Raw genomic sequence first — 21,495 nt, forward strand, 5'->3', positions numbered from 1 at the left:
GGAACATCATGTTACGATTATTATATGGTGATATTAACTTGGGAGATGTGCGACCTTGTGGCAATGTATATAACCCCACCTTTAAGAAATTTAGTAATTTTGTCCCCAGTAACCATCCTTTAGTTGAAGCATATTTGAAGCTTACAGAGGAGGATATATTAAAATTTTATGATAGTAGAGAGAATAATTTTAAGAGAAATTCTAAACATAATTCATCTTACAGAGAAAGGATAGCGCTTAGAGAGTTCTAGAATAACAATTCCATCATCATTAGACCAGCAGATAAAGGTGGTCTTGTTGTTGTGATGGATAAATCTCATTATTTTCGGCCGATGACTATAATGCTTGGTGACAATAGTTATCATAGTAGGATTACAATTGAGGATGTACATAGGATTATTCTATCTGTGTTTAACAGTTTGTCTGACGTCTTCTCTGGCCATCTTATTACTGAAAAAGTATTCACCTTTTTAAAGGTCACTAATCCCCTGATACCACTCATACAGGGCTTGCTGAAAATACATAAACATCCATCTGATCCACCAATGAGGCCCATTGTAGCAGGTGGGGGATGGGTCACAGAACCATTATCAATTTATGTTGAGAAGTTCTTGAGACCAATTATTAATTTAAATAAAGTGGCTCTGAGGGAATCTAAACAATTCTTGTTAGATCTGTATGACTGTACAAAAGGCGTTCTTGACCTTGAAGATGTTAACCTAGTAACTTTTGATGTACAGTCCCTGTTTACAATGATTCCTAATGATTTAGGGATAAAATATGTTCATGAATACCTGTTGGTTCACAGTGATTTAACTTTGGTACAGGTAGACTTGATTTGCTACTTCTTGGAGATTGTCCTTGAGAATAATGCCTTCACCTTTGATGGTGAAATGTACATTCAGAAGCACAGCGTAGCTATGGGCACTTCATGTGCCAATAGCTATGCCAATATGTTTCTTGCACATTGGGAAAATACCATCTTATTTGGCAGAGAGGAGTACAGAGCACATGTTCTATTTTATCGACGTTTCGTCGATGATTTGTTTCTGTTGTGGAAAGGTAGTCTGGAAGATCTTAAGGGGTTTCATCGGATGATGAATGATTTGACCAGTTGTTTGATGTTTACCTTCAACTGGTCATATACATGCATTGAATTTTTAGATTTTTTTGTGGAGAAATTACACAGTTGTGTCATCAATACTGGTATTCATCAGGAAAACATGCCACAGGAATGCTTTTTTGTTTAGGTCCAGTATGCATCCAGGATATATCTTTCGGAACTTAATTAAGGGACAAGGGATGAGGGCCTCTAGATTGAACCCCACTCTAGAGGGCTTCTTGGCAGAGATGAACAATCTAGAAGAGAGGTTACTGGCAAGGGGGTATGGACAAGAAAAGATTGATCAGCAGTGGAATGATCTAGATAAGTTAAGAGCAACTAAAGAAAGCCCTTATTTTGGACCCCCAGTTTAGGCGAATGCAGATACTGGTAGTGAGTCTAACATTCATAAAGGTGGTGTTAGGATCCCTCTTTTTTACATTAGTGATCATAGAGAGCTTACTGATTTGTTTACACAGCACTGGTCCATTTTGCAAGTTGATGGGGGTATTGGTAAGATTGTAGGTGATAGACGCAGGTTCTTAGTTGTTGTTGTTGTTGTTGTCTCTTTCGGCTTTTCCCTTTTAAATCTGAAAAGGCTACTTTGTCATGATAGAGGTTCTAATATGATGGACACTGCTCCGAGTATCACTTTACCATGTGGCAATTGTAATCTTTGCCCTTTAATTAACACCTCTAGCACGTTTTACCACCCTGATTTAAGTATTGAGTTCATTTTTCATGCCCATGCTAATTGTATGACATCCAATGTGGTTTATTTAACAGAGTACGTTGTCTGTAACTCATTCTACGTGGTCAAGACCAATAGGGTTTTGCGTGATAGGATGAGAGAACACATCTACCATATTAAGAAGAAATCAGAACATAACGCTCTCTCTAAACACATTATAGAGGTTGGGGGAACACACACTTTTAATTTTAGGGTTATAGAGACCATCTCACCCAGTGCTAGGGAGGGTGACATCATTAGCCATACAGAATGCAGGGAAACACACTGGATTATTATGCTTCGAGCAGACAGGGGGAGAGGCTTGAATGAAAGGGCTTCTATTAAGCCCCTACTAAAGAAGAGAAGACTTCAGAAATGACTGTTTTTCGGTATATATGTTTATTTCTGTTTATTAATGTATAATTTGATTGTTGATTTATATATTTTATATATATTTTTTATTGTTTTATCACCCTCATTGCATTATGTTTTTGTTTGTAGAATGCAAGGATGCACAGTCATGGACCATCATTAATGTTTGTGCTGTGATGTTTCTTAAAGTGTTTTCTCTTTTAATATTGATTATTCTTTAATTTTCATACGTGTTTAAATGGAGTGTTTTTGAACATTATTACAGGTCTGATGAAGCTTAACTGCGAAAGCACTTACCGATAGTTTGTTACAATAAATGTATGTTTTATTTTTTATTGAAGGATTCAGAAACTGTGTTTTTTCCTGCCTGGTTATTCCATTGTGATACTGTTATTTTTTTACAGAGTTTAGATTTAGTTTTGCAAGTCAACATTTTGATAGTAAACCTATCTATCTCTAAATATATATATATATATATATATATATATATATATATATATATATATATATATTCACAGACACACATTATATGTATGGATGTATGTATACCCACACAGATGTAAAGATCAGACATTTCATAAATTGCCAAAAGTAGCAACATTCAGATACAAATATAAAAATAATATACATATAATGCAAAGTTGCTGGACATCTGTAGGGAACACATGGAAAAGCAAACTCCACTGGGGGTGGTAGCGATTGCTCTACGGGCTTACGCCAGCAAGGAACATTGAACTAGGAAATCAGAGTGAAGGTTAATTAAAAACTGAAATTCCATACTTTGTGTGGAAAGACCCTGGGCCATATTCGATAAAGCTTATACTAAGTGTACACTAAGTGTACACTGTCCTGAGTGAACTGACAACACAGACATACCTCACACTTTCTTCCTCCTAATTTTAGTTTTCCTACTGATATTCTTGCAGCTTTAAATACCGACAGGGGTTCATAAAGATTACCACAACGTGTAGACCACATGTACACAGTGTAAGCTTTCTGAGGGACTAGAAAACACAAAAAATGTGATAAGAATTTTAATGAATACATATTGTGTAGGCTTTATTGAATCTGGCCCCCTGTCTTTTTAAAGTGTATTGCTATACCTTCCATTGTAAAGTATTTATTTATTAATTTAGTTGTGTACATATCTATGCATCTATCTATCTATCTACCTATCTATCTATCTATCTATCTATCTATCTATCTATCTATCTATCTATCTATCTATCTATCTATCTGTCCATGTATCTGTCTATCTATTCTTTGTTGACCAGGTTAGTCCCACTCGGGCTTTTTCCAGGGGAATCTGATATACTATTTATACTACTAGTTGGAATTTGGCCAGGTCATTGAGGACCTGTCCCTACTCTTTTCATAGGAGGAAGTGTTATTAGCTGAAAGGTGGTTTCACAAGGCATCATGAGAAAAATCGAGTGGCTGCTGTTCCTGTAAATGCTATAGAAATAACTACAGGGGCAAATAAAGGTTTACTGGATGGATTGCTTATTAATATGATCAATGGTGAAGATCAGAGATTGAAAATGGGGCTTCATAAAGTCAAATAATGGATAAAATGAGTCCTGAAGAACAGTTGATCCTATGGTAACGGAAGTAATGTCGAGGATAAAAAGAAGGATGTTACTTCTGTTCCTGTTTGCCAGCAAGTTTAGTGATCAGATAGTATATGGCAAACAAGGGCAACAGATTCTCTAGTGCTAGGTCTATGTTTAGCAGTCAAACATAACATTCCCTGAATGGCTATTTATCATAAACATAGCCTCGAAACTGCTTTGCAGTGGAAGGCCATACGATCGTAAAGCAAAACAGCAAATGATCATAGCTGACCAACATAAGCAGCATGGCAGGTAGTACATACTGATCGCACGGTAAATGTATTTATTTATTTAACATTTATTTTACCAGGATAAGTTCAACTAGACATCATGTGTCCTTTTTCAGTGGAGTCCTGGGGAGAAAAGCTCCAAAGAAGTAAAAGTGTACATACATGCTTTAGATAACAATAAAACTGGCATACAAGATATGAGAAACAATGAAGTACAAAAAACAATTATGTAGAACAATAAGATACTCAGGAGTAGCACATTTATTTACAATATATACAAAAAGTACATTTCAGGTGAGAGTATAGTGTATGCATTAAAGGCTTCAACGGGTCACTTACATATGGCAAAGCGGGTCTTCAAGGGGATCTTTGCAGTTGCAGAGAGGGTTAGTATTGAGGTGTAATTTAAGAAGGCCTTTGAAGGTGCTTGTGTGACTTTGTAGCCTGAGTTCAGGTGGGAGGGTGTTCCATGCTTTGGCAACATCATGGGAGAATAAGGCCTCCCCGGAACTGTTGTTGCAAGGATTAACTTCAATTGGGTTTTTAATACATGAATGTAGCTCCCTTTTAGGGTTGTGAAAGTTTAATGTCAGCAAGGGCAGAGCACTTCCCTGGATGGAAGAGAATTTGATGGGCTATGATCAGTTGGTGGTAGCGTAGGAGGTTTGGAAAGTTTAACCAGTGAAATTTAGTTAGGGATAGGCAATGGTGGGAATGTGATCTATTATTGGCAGTGAACCTAGCTATTTTACTGTAGCATGTAGAGAGTTATAGAGAGTAAAGATAAGGAAATCTGCCCTTTCCCTACTGTACTGCTATCTCAGAGGGAGTTGGCATATATGTAATTAGTGGGGATATGATGAGGATATGGTAAACACCGGACCCTCCTTATATGGGGGCTGCACCCCAACCCCCGCTAATTATATATACTAACTCTGAGATAACACTACAGGGGGGAAAGGGCAGATTTCCTTATCCCTGCCATGCAGTTAGTATGTACTACCTGCTGTATTGCTTATGTTGGCCAGCTATGATCATTAACTGTTTTGCTTTACAATCATATGGCCTTTCGCTGCAATGCAGTTTCAGTGCTATGTTTACAATGAACGACTATTTGTGGAACGTTCTATTTGATTGCTAAACATAGACCCTCTAGTGTTACATATGAAACTATTGAGAAGAGATTGATGATTGAACTTTTTAGGAGCTTTACAAAAACAATTCCATTACCTGCAGTACATATTTTAACCAATAAAGGCAATATTATTGATCTGTATGCTGATTGTTTCTCCATTGGGATTTAAAGTTAAAGGCATGTGTGCATTTATAAATGTCACAAAGGACATTTTTTGTGACATCACATTTGTAACTGTTGAAAAAGTAGACTTTTTTTTTGTTTGTTTTTGTTTGTTTTTGGGTTTTTTTTTTTTTGTAGCAGGTTGATTTGAAAAGCTTGTGTCAGCCATGGGTACAGTAAACATTTTCAGCTCTTAATATGATTTTTAAAAGGAAATGAATTCAGCAGTTTAGAACTGCAGAAATTAATGATACTTATGTTAGGCAACATTTCTCACTTCACTGTAAATATGTTTATAATATTAAGAAAATGTATGAAAATAGGGGATTGTGGAATTGGTCATAGGAAGTGTGAGTTTTGCTATCTGAGGAGGATGGTAAACTGAATTATATTCCAATGTCATTTTTATTAGTGTTCATAGAACATTTGTGCAATACAAAAACTGCCTAAAACTTTTCTTGTAGTTTTTATCACATCTGATTCAAAATGGTTATAAGCAACATTGTGCTCTAGACCACTTTGCTTCTAATCATTTCTGTTTTTATCACATCTGATTCAAAACTGTTATAAGCAACATTGCAGTCAGTACAGTGCTCTAGACCACTGTGCTTCTAATCGTGAACATTGTAGTCAGTACAGTGCTCTAGATCACTCTGCTGCTAATCGTGAACATTGTAGTCAGTACAGTGCTCTAGACCACTGCACTTCTAATCATGAACATTGTAGTCAGTGCAGTGCTCTAGACCACTGTGCTTCTAATCATGAACATTATAGTCAGTACAGTGCTCTAGACCACTCTGCTGCTAATCATGAACATTGTAGTCAGTACAGTGCTCTAGACCACTCTGCTTCTAATTGTGAACATTGTAGTCAGTACAGTGCTCTAGACCACTCTGCTTCTAATTGTGAACATTGTAGTCAGTACAGTGCTCTAGACCAATCTGCTTCCAATCGTGAACATTGTAGTCAGTACAGTGCTCTAGACCACTCTGCTGCTAATCATGAACATTGTAGTCAGTACAGTGCTCTAGACCACTCTACTTCTAATTGTGAACATTGTAGTCAGTACAGTGCTCTAGACCACTCTGCTTCTAATCGTGAACATTGTAGTCAGTACAGTGCTCTAGACCACTGTACTTCTAATCGTGTTCCTTTTTTAGGGAATGTGAAACAGTCAGACATCTTTGGTTTGACTGTCTGAAGTTAGTTACAAAAGGTTTGAATAATACGAAACAAGTTCTTCAATACTAAACATAAAAACAATATAGCAAGGCTGAGGAGTCTCCTGGGGAACAGGTTATAGTACCATATATCAGATCTGTGCAAGAAAGATTTCCTCTTAATATTTATAATAGGTATCAAGTGTTAGATGTAGAAGAGATGCCTGACAGTGATTCTGAACAAACTTTACAAACAACAGTTGAGTCTATCAGGAAGAGGAAGGAAAGGAGAGTGAACATTCTTGAAATGAGGAAATGGATGAAAATAGTCCTACTAATTTATTTATTTAGTTTATTTATTTTACATTTGTTGACAGGGTTTGTCCGACTGAGTTGATAGCCCTTTTTTAGCAGAGACCCGGGGAGAAAAGCTCCACAAAATTACAAATAAAATTGTAAGTGAAAAATAGTAATAGTATTCAAACAATAAATCGGTTTCAAAGTTGATAGAGTTGAAGCATATATAGTAACAATAAACATTTTCAAGTTGGTACATTAAAAACATAGAGATTATTTCTGGAGCATTAAATTAGTCATTTAACATAAAATGTGTACAATATTCAGAGTTAATAAGTACAGCCAGTTTAGTTGGAGTCAGTGAGGATATGATAGGTAGTATATAAGTAAAAGCATTTTAAGATTGAGTAAACAGGTAATTAACTAGATAAAATGATTATGAGAGCTATCTGATAACACAACAATTACTGATGAGGGAGAGGGCATGCTACATAAGGTGGAGAGGTTATGGAAGGTGAGTACAGTGGCATGACCAGTGAGTTTTTAGGTAGTCTTTGGTAGCCGATTTGAATTCTTTGAGTTAAGTGTTCTGATTTCAATGGAAGTTTGTTCCAAGAAATGGAAAGGTAATAGCTGAAGAGTTTTTTAACAATTTTGCTCTTAGGTTTATAGATTTATAGTAGATGTTGGTCAGAGCTATGCATCTGGAGAATCCTAGAAGGAGTGTAGAGGGAGATTAGAGGGGAAAAGTTGGTACAGAAAGATGGTTGGTACAAGACAGAGTAAATAAGTTGAAACTGAGAGACTGGTAACAGGTGGGGAAATTCTAACCAGTTTAAGTGTTTTAAAGAGAGACAGTGAAGAGATCTATACCTTTGATTTGCAACATATCTGATCACTTTGTTATAGGTAATTTCAATATTAGTTAAGAGAGAGAAATTGAGGTTAGTAAGGATTTGAGAGCTGTACAATAAGCTTGGTAGGAGGTAGGTGTGAGAGAAGGAGACTTTAGCTTTGTTAGAGAAGAACATTTTATTTCTGTATAAGAGGCCAAGTTTTGATGAGTTTTCTTAATACAAGTGTTGACATGCAAGTCAAATTTCAGTTGGTCATCTATCAAGACCCCCAGAAGTTTTGTGTTGGGTTCTGCTATGATATGAGTTTTATTTAGAAAGTGGATAGCACAAGTAGGTTTAAGGTGATTTAGTTTTTTGGGAAGAAAAAGTAAAAGTTTAGTCTTTTAGGATTCAGAATTAGCTGCTTGTTAGAGAGCTATATTTCAACTGAGTTGAATAATGTCTGAGTAACTGAGTATAAATCAGAAAGGGTGTCTGCAATTGTGATGAATGTAGAATCATCAGCATATTGGACAAAGGATGACTTAGGACAGGAGGTTTGGAGTAGAGTAGTAAAGATATTGAAAAGTAGAGGACCAAGAATATAACCCTGGGGTACACCCATTTTGATAGGGAGAGGAGGTGAGATAGCAAAAAGCAATTAACTGATTGTAGTCAATTTGTGAGGTAACTAGAAAGCCAGACAATGGTAGAGGTGGAGAAGTTATGGTTAGTGAGTTTGTCCAGGAGAATGGGGTGAGAGACTGTATTGAATGCTTTGGAGAGATCTAGGAATAAGCATGCCACTAGTTTATTGTTATCTCTGGCCAAAGAGAAAGTGTTGATAAAGGATAGGAGGGCAGTGGTTGTGCTATGTTTTTGGATGAAAACCATGTTGTGCGAAAGTGAACAGATTCCCTTGTAGTAAGTGTTCCATGACTTGCTTGTGTACGTATTTTTCTAATATTTTTGAGAGGGGTGAGAGGATGGCGATAGGCCTGAAATTAGAGATTTCTGTGGAGTTATCTCCTTTATGCATGGGTAGGGTATATAATTCTTTCCAGATAGAAGGAACTTTTGATTCAGAGGTAGAGCGGTTTATCAATATAGAGATTGGGAGTGCTAGAGATTCAGCTGCTATCTGAAGGAAATAGGAAAGTATGCTGTCAGCAGATCTAAAACAAGATTTTCGTTGGTGCAGTAGAGATTTAATGTTGCTGGTAGGAATTGGTTTAAGGGAGAATTTGTTAGTAGAGTTCTGTCTGGAGGAGGGGTCAGGTGGATTTGTAGTGCTGGAATTAGAGGGAACAGGACTTATCAACTTACTAATGGGCTCAATGAAGTAGGAGGTGAAGACAGAGGTTGTTTCTAGGGGTGTGTTTGTTGGGCAGGGATTAGGAGATGAGGGGTTACTGGGATGTAATATTTAATTTAGTGAGTGCCAGACTTTCTTGGGATTTGACATTTGTGAAGTAAGTGAGTTATTATAAAAGTCTTTTTTGTCTTTGTTGACATTTTTTGTAATTGGTAAAGGGATGCATAAAAGGAAGCCAAGACATTCTGTTAAGAAAGGAAAAGGACAGTCTTGTTATTAGCAGGTCAGTGTGAATATCTTGATTAATGACTGTCACAAATTATAGATTTTGAATGTTTGCATATAGGTAGGGATTAGTATTATATGCTTACATGATATACGATTACTTATTGAATTATAGCAAAGATTGAGATTGTTTGTGAGTATAACCTTGTTTGGAGCTTTGGACAAGATTTTTAATTTATTGTGTTTAAATCCAATATTTTTCAGTTAGATGCAGCAATTGCTATTCCAGGAATAATTCTTATTTGTGATACACAATCCTGGTTGAGGATTTTTATGCTCATTAATGTTTATGTTCCTACTAGAAAACTATCTAGGAAATATGTATTTAGCAAATTGCCACATTTTTAAATGATTTTGTCCCACTATTGTTGTAGAAGATTTGAATTGCCATAAGAAACCTGACAAACACGGTGTAGATGTAAAGTTTGTGAATAGGATATTAGACTCTAAAAATCTTGTTTTAGGGCCTTACATAGGGCCAACTTATCATAGAGGTAGATTATCCACTGAAATTGATTATTTTTCTTATACAGATTATTTTACTTTAATTTCTTATGATCTTATTCATGCAAATGTACTGATCATATTTTTTTGATTGTTAACAATGTATCTATATTTAAAGTTTGCAAAATATTACAAGGTTAAATGGGTGGGCAGAAAAAAACAGTAGAATAGAAAGATATACTAAATATGTTATGGGAAAAGGTAGTCACTTTAACTGACAAGTGAAAACTGGTCTCAGTGGTGGGCTATTTATAAAGCAAAACAGAAAACTGCATTTTGTTCTATATAAAAACAACTTCTCAGTAAAAAAAAGAATAAGTATTACTCTGCTTGGAAGAATTATGAGGCTTCCTTACAATCTGCAGACTCGTGTTTGGGTTTGATAACAGTGAGTTGATTTTTGTTGCATGATCTTAGGGGCCTAGTGGAGTGATAGGATTGGAGAAAGGTTTGAAGGGAAGGAATGTTATGGGGGTGGTTGATAAGTTTATGAGCAAGGGTGAGTTGATTAAAGTGAAGGAGTTGTGGGAGTTTTAGCCAGTTTAGTTCTGTAAGGGAGATACAATGATGGCTGTGGTAGGAGGTTCCAGTAGCAAATTTAGGAATTTTGCTGTAACAAGCATCCAGCTTGTGCAGGTCTGTCTGTCTAAGGTTGGTAAGTATGGGGGATGCATAAAGTAGGGTGGAGATTAGCTGGGAATTGGCTATGGAGATTCTAGCTACCTTGGTTAGGAATTGGCAGCTCCGATATAATGCACCAAGTTTCTTGTGAACTTTTTTTATTGTGAGAGATATGTGGGTGTCAAATCTAAGTATGTTGTCTATTTCCACACTGAGTAATTTTGTGTGTTCTGATGGAGAGATGATGGTATTGTCTATGGCGAGACTGTTGAAGTGGTGGATGTTTTGGGTGGCTTTGGAAGGTTGGAACAGGAGAGGTTTTGTCTTACTTTGGTTGTGTAGGAGTTGAGCATTGGATAGCCAGCTTTCTACAGAAGAGAATGATTCCTGTGTGATTTGTTGTACTTCTGGTATAGTGGGGGGGCAGAGCAGATGAGAGTAGAGTCATCTGTGTACTGTATAAGAGATGCTTGTGTGGTGGCAGTATGTAGGTTGTTAGTGAAAAGTGAGAATAGCAGAGAGCCAAGGATAGACCCTTGGGGAACTCTGAGAATAACTGGGAGGTGAGATGATAGGTTATCATCCCAGATTACTGATTGCTGGTGTCTGTGTAGATAGCTGTGGAACCAATTGCAGGCTGATTGTGAGAAGAAGAGGTTGGGGAGAGTAGAGAGTAGTAGCTTATGAGATACCATGTCAAAGGCCTTTGAGAGATCTAGAAATATGGCAGTGGAGAAGAGGCCACTGTTTTTGTGATGAAGTATAGTGTTGGTGAAGGAGAGCAGAGCGGAGGTAGTGCTGTGATATGGCCTGAAAGCATGTTGGGTTTTGGAGAGGAGATTATTAGCTAGGAGGTAGTTGGAGACCTGGGTGTTGATACATTTTTCAAGTATCTTGGAGAGAGGGGAGAGGATAGCAAAGGGGTGGTAATTGGAGAGGTCTATGGAGGGGGTGCCTTTGTGGAGGGGAATGATGTGGGATATTTTCCATATTCAGGGAACATAGCCTTCTGTTATGGAATGGTTGATTAGAATTGAAATTGTGTAGGCTAGTCTATCAGCTTAAATTTTCAGGTATTCAGAGGGGAGATTGTCAGCTGCAAGTTTGGTGGGTTTAAGTTTTGACAGTAGTCTTTTTATGTTGGAGGTAGGTACTGAGGTGAAGAAGAAAAGCAGAGTGGGGGTTAGGATTAAGAGTTGGGGGCTGTTGTAGGGAAGTGTTGTTTGTTTAGAGATATTATAGTTTCATTGAAGTGTTTGTTGAAGTATTCAGCAATACTGCTGGAGGAGGCAGGAATGGACGGCTGGGGGGTATCAACCTTCCCTGGGTGGAGGATAGTGTTAATAGTGGACCAGAATTGCTTAGGGTTGTGGTTGGTAGAGTTTAGGGTGGATTTATAGTAGAGGGATTTGTCTAATTGTATTTGCTTTTTGGCTTTATTGCGTAGTTCAAGGAATGATTGCCTATCTGAGTTATTTTTTGTTAGTTGCCAGTGCTCCCAGGCCTTATCTCTGGATTTCATTAGGGTTCTGGTGGTCTTTTGTAACCATGGGGCACACCTGGATCTGACTTTGGCATTTCTTACAGGAGATGGGTGTTTAGGATGGAGAAGAAGGTACTGTTGAAGAAGTGGACAGCCTCATCTAGGTTGAGGTGTTTTAGTGGTGACCAGTTACATTTTTGCAGGGAGGAGATGAAGGAGTTGGGGTTGAAATTGGACTTGTTCTGTATTTGCTTGTGGATAATGGGCTTGAGACTGTTTGTGTTGTGCCAAATTAAGAAAATGGAGGAGTGGTCACTAAGACTGTCAGGTAAGCATCCTGCTAGGTAAGAGAGAGGGGTTTTGATGACTAGATTCCAGTCAAGTAAGGTAGGATTGTTAGGGTTTTTGTTGATATGGGTAGGGGATTGGATGAGTTGAGTGAACCCATGGAGATTAAGGTGAATGGTTGGGAGATTGTTATTACAGGATAGCCAGTTGATGTTAAAGTCACTGAGAATGATGGTTTCCTGGGGTAGAGATAGAGTAGCCCAGCTCAGGAGATTTTCAAGGGGTGTAATATTTTGCCCTGGTGGGAAATAGCATCCTATGATATCAATTGCTTTGTTTGGGTTTAGTTTGAGATTGGCATAAAGGATTTATTCATTGTTGTGGTGAGGGGCAGATGTGTTCAAGAGTTGAATATTGAGGTGGTGTTTAAATATCAATGCTACACCACCTCCTTTTTTGGGCAATCTGTCTATGCAAATGATGTTGTATTCAGGTGGAAGTATTTCCTCACTTTTGATGTGAGGTTTGAGCCAGGTTTCAGTTAGGAAGAGAATATCTGGGGAATATATGCTTATGCTGGCATGTAGTTCTTGGATTTTATTGCATATGTTTCTGATGTTTAGTAACATTATAAGTAGGTCTGTTGTTTTTTTGCTGGCTAGGAGATGAGTTGTTGGGGGTTGTTTGGACTAGGGCTTGTGGTTGGTTTGGATTTGAGAGGATCAGGGTTTGGATGGATGTCTTCAGCGAGGGCTAGTTTATAGAGGGTGTTTAAGATATGTTTTATATACATAGTAAATTGCTTATGGTATCTTAGGGATATTTTATTTTTGAATGGGTTAGGTATTTGGTAATGGAGTGTGTGAATTGGGAGGATATTTTTGGTGGCAGGGGTTGTGTAGTTATTGTGTAAATGTTTGAGGAAGGGTGTTCAGATAGTACAGTGGAAGTTGTTGGGGCATGTGACTGTGGAGCCTTGGTAGGATGTAATGTGAGCTAGAACTACACATGTTAGGATTATTATTATACTAGGTAGTAGCATGATTGTGTTGGATGTAGGGGGAGGGAGTGACTAGTGGTGTATGCTAATTGGTAATTAGGGGTGGGGTTAAGGCTAAGAATAAATGTAGAGGTACTAGGGCAGGTGGGAATAGGGAGCAGGGAGGGGAGCAAAGAGAGCATAGTGAATGGAGTGGGCTAGAACCCCCCAGACTAAAGATTGCAGGGTAAGTGTCTAAATAGCCAAATTGTTAGAAGTTATTATAATCTAGTAGGGAAAAACAACCTATAGACCTGGTTTCAGCTGTGTCCTTTCTGGGTAGATACCTAGTTTGAAGCAGACAAAAAACAATCTATAGACCTGGTTTCAGCTGTGTCCTTTCTGGGTAGATACCTAGTTTGAAGCAGACAAAAAACAATCTATAGACCTGGTTTCAGCTGTGTCCTTTCTGGGTAGCTACCTAGTTTGAAGCAGACAAAAAGTGGCAGTTTTAGTACCTTTTTGCCTCTGTTTTACAAGTGGGCAGTTCCAGTGTATATACTGGGTTACCCTTTTTTGCCTAGAGTTTTATCTTGGTTTACTGATAACTAAAATGAAAATGTTTAACTGGGGAATGTATTTACAGCTGATGGGGGTAGGGAGCAGCTGCTGCCCCTAGCCGTGTGTAGACCCAGTTATTTCTGCTTTAGACCAGGTACTTTCTACAGTAGCAGGCTAAGAGGGAAACACAGCTAGACACCTAAAGTAACTTATTTTCTTTTTAAAGCCCTTGAGTCCTTGTGGCTGGTTTCTTCACTGCAGATGTGGTCAATGGCCAAGGATTCAGCAAGTGGGAGACTGAGAGAGAACCCATTTGCAGGGACAGGGGTCACTAAATTAAAAAAATGGAGACAAAAAGAATTATTATGTTACAGTCTCTAAAAGGGGAATGAGAGAGAAGTGCTGTAAAAGGTAACTGAAATAATGAATTATCACCCAGGCAGGAAGGGTATTGGGTTTAAGAGTAGCAGCATGTTATACTATTTACACAGGTAGAAAGTGTTTAGTAAAAAAGGCTCAGGCAACTGTTATGCATTCCCATATGAAACCCTTGACATAAAAAAAAAAAAAAAAAAAAAAAAACCTTACCTAGTGTTATGTACCAGATATTTTAGGTAGGCCATAAATTTAAAGAGAAAGTTCTATCACAGATATAGCAGTAGTGAACTATCACAGCAATTGTATATAACAGTACTTAAATATAGCAACACAGACATTTACATATCTACATTGCTATATTTCTCATAGTACAGCAGTTAAAACAACCAAGGATCACTCTGACTTGGCAGCAAAACAGGACTTAGCCGTAATATGGTGTTCTGTATTTAACTTATACTTTCCTTCAAACTGAATCACAGAACACTCAGTCAGACTGCTTAGCTTCTATTTTAACTAAAAAGTATGTACTAAACAAAAGTGATGAGGAATAGCAACCCAGTTTGATACTATAGCATCTGTACATCGTAGCAGCATGAAGCACATTAAGCACCAAGTCAGACTGGAAAATGATACATTGTAACACTTTGTCTACAATTTGTATAAGTAGAAGACCAGTTCTGCAACAACAGCAATGTTGGCAGTAACAAAGCAATAAAACAATTGAGTTTGTAAAGACCTTAGTTGCAATATAAAAAGTAAAGCTCAAACACTTGCAATGAGATACACCATGAGCTGACGGGAATTGCAGCTGCTGTGAGCAAGCCAAGATGGCTCCAGGGGTTTAAAAAAACTTTGCTGGGACAATATTGGAGGAGGGGAATGGGAGTGGTCACAGGTAATGTGAAGTAGTTAGTTCTTGTAGAAAAATCACACTCAGGAGAAATTGAGAAGCAAATGCTGCAAAAACAATCTATAGACCTGATTTCAGCTGTGTCCTTTCTGGGTAGATACTAGAACCTCCCAGGATAAAGATTGCAGGGTAAGTGTCTAAATAGCCAAATTGTTAGGAGTTAATAGAATCTAGTAGGGAAAAACAATCTATAGACCTGATTATTTATTAAGTCCAGAAAAATGTAGTATTTATATGTGATGGATTTGTATTTTTTGATAGGCCATGTAAAAAGCTTACCTCTTATATTTTAGAAAGCATCAACCACAGAAGAAACACATTCCAAAATACTCAGGGTATTCAAGACTTTTTATTGAGAATCTCCTCAGGCAAATTAGCAGTTAAAGATGACAATAAATGCAAGGTTAAAGATTGAAATGTGTATCATATTTGTATCATTGAGGAAACCCTTTCACATTTTTAGACTGTTCCAGAATTTTTTTTTTTTGGCAAATGTTTTTACATTCTTATAATGCTGATTTTCTATTTACTATCACATTAGATATGATTCTGCATGGATATTACTAACGTAAATAGTATAACATGCTGCTACTCTTAAACCCAATACCCTATTGATGTGTGCTTTACAGATACATTTTTTCATCAGGTGTTATAGCATGTTTGGCTAACAAGATGTGAAGAATTATTATTTGACTGAATTTAGGATTGTATTTTGATACTGATAAAGGTAAGGAAATGGTTGTAGAAAAAATGGTGAAGGGTGTTATAGCATGTTTGGCTAACAAGATAAAGGTAAGGAAATGGTTGTAGAAGAAACGGTGAAGGGATATATTGTTAGATTTCTGAACATATAGAGATAATTTTGTATATGCCTATCATCCCAGTTGATTATGTTATATGATGTTCTTCCTTGATATAATAATAAAAGTCCCCTACTCTTTTTTTAAAACATTTTATTAATTTTAAAACAAAGATTTTATAAAATTATTTAAAGATAAATAGAACAAAAACATAAATATTTACAGATGTCCACAACAAAATCAAACATAGAAAACCAAATCATCAAAATTTATCAAGTAAATCACTTAATTTTGACCAAACTCTAAACTGCTGAGTGATATTCGAAATTCTCATTTTGGCAGTTGACAATTCTTTTTTTTACAGACATTTTTTGCTAAATTAATGAAATTAGTGAAAAAAAGAGTAGTTTTACGTTTCCAATTCTTTGCGACTATTTTTCTTGTTATAGCTAAAAATAGAACAAAGGAGAGGCACCTGAACCATAGGAATGGAATCCAGAACTGGAGCATTAAACAAGATTAAGGAGTTAGAAATTATACAATTATCTGCCCACAAAGCGTGGGCAGAATTTTTAAATTCAACCCAAAAATTAGTTACTATATAATAGTCCTAAATCATATGAAACCCATCTGCATTAAAGGCTTCATTACACCTTCAGCAATTAATTTTCCCATAGTGATATATTAAAGCCACTCTATATGGAGTTAGAAAAGCTCTGTGAAGAAATCTCCATGTATATATTTCCAATAAAGAGTAGAAGTAGATTTTTCCACAGATTTAAGAATTACACATTTATCTTAATCAGAAAATGCATTCTCATTAATCTTAGTTGAGTAATTCCATAATGAATCTATGGAACCAAACTATTCTCTTATTATTTTATAAATTATTGATATATATGATTTATTCCTATTTCATTTACTATTGATTCTGAAAAAAAAACTCAAGTATCTTTGGAATATGTTTTGTTTGAAAATCCATGGATATGTTGATTTTATCACTAACATATTTTACAAGATTTTTCTGACAAATGTCTTGCAAGAGGATAATCTGTATTATGTGATTTATTTCCAATTAAGAATTGATGACAAAAGATAAAATTTGCATCTTTAAAGTCTAACATTTTGTTTATATTAAAAGTTCCCAAACAACTCACAGTATTTGATATAGGGAACTATAAAAACAACAAATATTTAACTATATAATCAGAATTCATGAATCTTTTACATTTTATAAGGATATAATCAGTGAAGGGAGATGAGTCATATTTTATTTTTATTTAAACATAAAATATATTAATTTCAAATTTATTGAAAGGTTCTACAACACAGCTGTCTTTATTTATTAAACTTTCATGAATGGGTTTCCAAGTGGATTGGTAAGATGAATTTAACCATAGAGATATTAAATTGAGAATTATGGATTTGCTATACAGTTCAACATTTGGAAAACTTATTCCACCTTCTTGCCAACTTTTAACATGCCAGTCAAAGGATATTCTTAGTTTATTGGGGAACCACAGAAAAATAAGAAGAGTAGAATTTACTTTCTTAAAGAGTTTTAAGAGGGAGATAGTAGGATTATCATTTTTATTAAAGTAAGTCTGTATTCCATTGTAGAAAAAAATGTTCCACTTAATAATCATTTTAGTAACAGTATCTATTAAACTACTATAAATTGCTTCTATTGAGTATTTCAGATTTAATTATAATTGCAAGAAAAATAATTTGTGAATTGTCCTAAATACATGTATTATTCTTTCTTAAATAATTATTATTTATTATTAATAAGTAAAGTGTCTGTTTTATCAGGGTTAAACATTAAACCTAATTATTTTTTCAAGTGATTAATAGACTTAGCTAAAATTTCTAATGAAGCTTCAACATCACTGCTTGCTATTAAAATATCATCTGCAAATAATTGTATTTTACAGGAATAACTTTCATCTATCGATAATTCCTAAATTTTGCTATTAGATCTAATAAAGTTTGCAAAAGGCTCAATTGCTAGAGCATATAATAGAGATGACAAGGGACAGCCATGTTTTGTACATTTTATTATTTTATTATTTATTTTATTATTTTGAAAGAGATAGAAAGAAAAGATCCAATTTTAACAAAAGAGAACGAGTTACTATATAGATTAATAATAGAATTTGTATAAAATCTAGGAAAAATCATATTGTTTATGTGTATTGAACAAATAATTCCAAGCCTTATTTGTATCTAGATTTATTATAGTTGGTACATTTTCTGTTTTTAGTAGCCAGATATATTAAAGTATAAAGCCTAATTATGTTATCCTGAACCTTTCTATGTAGTATAAAACAGTCTGATCATCCTTTATTAATCCTGATATAATAAAGTTCCATCTTTTGGCAAGAATAGACATAAATGTTTCATTATCAACATTTAATAATGAAATAGGAAGGTAAGAAGAACCAAAGTTAGAATCATTATTTGGTTTCAAGATAGGAGATATCAGGGAATATTTCCAGGAGGGGGGATGGTTGACTTATGTTTAACTTGTTTAAAAAAATTTAATAGGATATTTAAAATATACTTTCAGAATAATTTCTATAATTCTGGGATTATACCATCAGGACCAGTGTCTGTATTTGGTTTAAGATCATTAATTTGTCCTTTTAACTCCTTAAAAGGGAATGAATTACCAATTTTGGATTTTTGTTCTTTGGTTAATTTAAACCTTATATTGTTTTTCAAAAAGTCATCAGTTAGGTTATTGATTTCAAAGTCTGTCTCTCTGTTATTAATTTCTTCATAATATTTCCTAAAGCATTCCAATATTTCTTTTAAATCAGTCACATATTTTTTATCACCTTGTTTGGAAATTATTTTTTTAATATGATTAGTATTTTTTATCTTAGATCTAACAGCCAACCTGTGTAAGCTTTTTGAGTTTATTGCATGCATTTGTCATTTGAATCCCAATGTCACCAAACTAAACAGCTGCTACTGCTCTTAATTTAAAACAATATTATTTATTACAGCTAATTAGAGCACACTCAAGTCACGCTAAAAGAAAAAAACAATATAAAGTATTAATTTAAAAAATATTAATATTTAAGATCATAGAAATATAAAACTGGAAATGTTAGTAATAAAGACTATTACGTATTTCTGACTATATCAAAAATATCCTAGAAATAATGCATTTCAAATTTCGCTATTTGATCAAGACATTTTATATAGTAATTTCTTCTAATTAATCCTACTATAGAAAATACTATAAATAGCCTAGCATTTAAGCATTTATATGGAGTAAATAAATAAAGCTGACAAAACCTATAACACATTAACCTACAGACATCATAACACCAATACATATCATGTATCATAAAACTTTTAAAACTAATTTAATAACATGGATAAAAATGTGAAAATAATATAATATGGAAGTATAATTAAAAGGTGATACAATTTAAAATGACATATTTGTGTATATTGTATGGGCTTGTATATGCATCATATATTTACATGGATGTGCATACATATAACTGCATGTATGTGTTTGTAAATTATGAGTTGATGCTTGATATGTATAGTAAGAGTTAAGAGAGTGAATATGTTCTATGTATCTATACATGATACTAAATAAAAAAATGAGTGAGTGTTTTTAAGTGAATGTTTGTTTGTATTATGAATGTATGTATGTTGCTATCAGTACCTCTAGCACTTGGAATATACATTTAACATCTAACTTCTGTACAGGAAGCATTCTTTTATGATTATATTTTAAGTATCTAATACTTACAAATTTGCTTATAGTACTTCTTATTATCATATTCTGAAATGTGCGGATCACGTTTTTGTATTCATCATACCAATAGGAGATGAAAAATGCTTGAAATGATTTAAAAGTCAGTTTAGTATACAATAAAATTACATATTTCAACAAATGCAGAACATTTGAAGAGTTACATCTGCTCATTAATATTATTTTCCAATAATTAGTGAAGTAACTGAGTAATTAAGGCAACAGATGTTGAGCAGATGAAGTGTTTTAAGCATCTTCTCCTCTAAACTGTTTCATATAGAACAGAAGACAACAGTTTATATTAATGTGTAAGTACAGTAATGTATATAAATGCTGTTATATGCAAATGAATATCTATATAAAATTCAAATAAATAGATTTCTCTCAGAGCAAGTTTATAATCACTGTTTCCAGTCAAGTTTCTGTAAAAATCATTTTGTATAAAAAAAACAATTTTATAGCAACCAGTGTGCAGAGGTGTGAACCATATGTTATCCCAAATAAGATATGCTAGTTTCCTGCATGCTTGCTTTCATTTGAATTTTAGTAATGAAATGTTCCCTGTGTTTACTTTACAGTTTTGTTGCATTGCACAGCTCTTTTGGGCATCACATCAGGTGTTAGATTTCACAATTGCATTTCAAGGAAAGCATTGGGACAATTGTATACTGACGCAATACCAAAAGGTTATGGGGTATTTTGTTTTTGTCAGCAGTTGGTTATACCTTGTGTAAATACATCTGTAGACCCCTTACTTATGAATAGACAAGTGTGGTCTGTGTAAATATGTATTTCAATTTGAATGTGTTTTCGCATACGGATGTCCTTATGTACACAGAATTGCAATGTAACATCCTTTACTTAAGTACTGATCCTTAATCTGTATCTTACAAACTTTCATATGATTAATAGCTCTCCATAACAATATTTTAATACACTGCCAGATGTTATATATGGCACATGTCATTCTCTGTTTACTATGCTATCATCTTTATTTGTAAGGATTCTGTATTCCACCAACAGTCTTGATGCTTAACTAATATATCTCAGGTATTCCATTATTTGTGGATCACCCATGGTCTATGTGTTTTTTATATTTTTCTATGAGATTAAACCTTTCATTGTGTCACTGTCTATTACAGGAAACAGATCATGTATTTTAATTATTAGATCTTATTTAATGAAACTATGTATTCTTGAGAAGAATCTGTTTTCCTAAGGAGCCCAGGTAGAAAAGATACCCTTGAACAATACAAAAGTTAGAAAATGTCAGAAGACATAGCTAATAAAGAAGTTAATGGTTTGCACTTGCATAAATGAAATGTGGATATGAAATAATATATTAGGTCAGTGACAATCATGGCTCAGTTAGAGAAAGTAACCTTTTAAAATATCAGGATTCATAATGCCATGTCCTGAAAAGTTTAGACTGAATAATCAAAAATCCACTCCCTCAGTGTGTAAATATTTGTATGTACAATATAACAAGTAGCATGTTACAGAACCAGAGAAACTGTAGTTGAAATTCTATTACTGTAATAGGTACTTATTTGTTTATCAGAAGTATTCTGCATAGAGGTAATTGTCTTATTCATTATTATAAAAGTTACATTCTTTTTTTCAGCTTCTTTCAGGACACATTAAAATTAGTAATACTGTTTTAAACAAGCATTTTCATCACGTTAAATGACATATCCCTCTGTACTATGATGATCTGCTGCATGAGTATATTATGTTTACACTGTACTTATATAAAGGATACAACTTTCACTGAACTATAATTAGGATGACCACATGATGTCACTAAATGGAGATTAGTACCAAGTGTCTTTAAGTCTGCATTTTTCTTCTTTTTCTTCTTCCCACTGCATTCTTCTTTCCTTTTCTTCTTTTCATTATTTCACCTTTTAAAAGATAATGAGCTTAAAAACTACATGGATATGTTTCAAAATTAGC

This window comes from Protopterus annectens, chromosome 15.part0 (assembly GCF_019279795.1).
Source record: "Protopterus annectens isolate FY-2018-M chromosome 15.part0, PAN1.0, whole genome shotgun sequence".
In the NCBI taxonomy this organism is placed as follows: Eukaryota; Metazoa; Chordata; order Ceratodontiformes; family Protopteridae; genus Protopterus; species Protopterus annectens.